Source organism: Penaeus monodon, chromosome 22, assembly GCF_015228065.2.
Source record: "Penaeus monodon isolate SGIC_2016 chromosome 22, NSTDA_Pmon_1, whole genome shotgun sequence".
Taxonomy (NCBI): domain Eukaryota; kingdom Metazoa; phylum Arthropoda; class Malacostraca; order Decapoda; family Penaeidae; genus Penaeus; species Penaeus monodon.
Window position 1 is genome coordinate 1,084,006 of NC_051407.1, and position 637 is coordinate 1,084,642.

The window sequence follows — 637 nt, forward strand, 5'->3', positions numbered from 1 at the left end:
ACAATAACTTTGACCAGACTATAAATTGAAATTTTGACATTTATATATACATATACTGATCATATATTTTATGATAGTCCATGTACTTTTTCTATGATTTTGATTGATACATGATTTTGAGAATTCATCAAAATACAAATACCTGCTTTATATATCAGGCCTAAATTAAAGCTTAAAAAGCATTAAATATATCCTGTAAACCTCAGACTTAACACCAAGACACCACCAAGCTTTTAATTTTTTGATGATATCCATTTTGTAAAAAAAAAAAAAAAATGCAGATATATTTACATAATCGCAGCATATTTTTGCATGTTCACTGAAGGTTGTTTGCGAGAAGAGGAAAGAAATTTTACAAGTGAATATTTATTTTTTCAGTAAAGCAAATGATTATGTAGTTTGGTTTTACAAGCTTTATGGATATGAAAAATGAAAGAAATTTTATGGCAAGGAAAAGAAAGTGTATGTGAATATTTATTTTTTAAATAAAGCATATGATTAGCTATGCAATTATAGTTTTACAAGCTATATGAATATGAAAATTGGAAGAAAATTGATGAAATGGAAAACTTTGCAGCTAATACAAAGGTAGAAACCACAAGAGGAATCAGGTTTACAATGTCAAATTCAGTAAAAA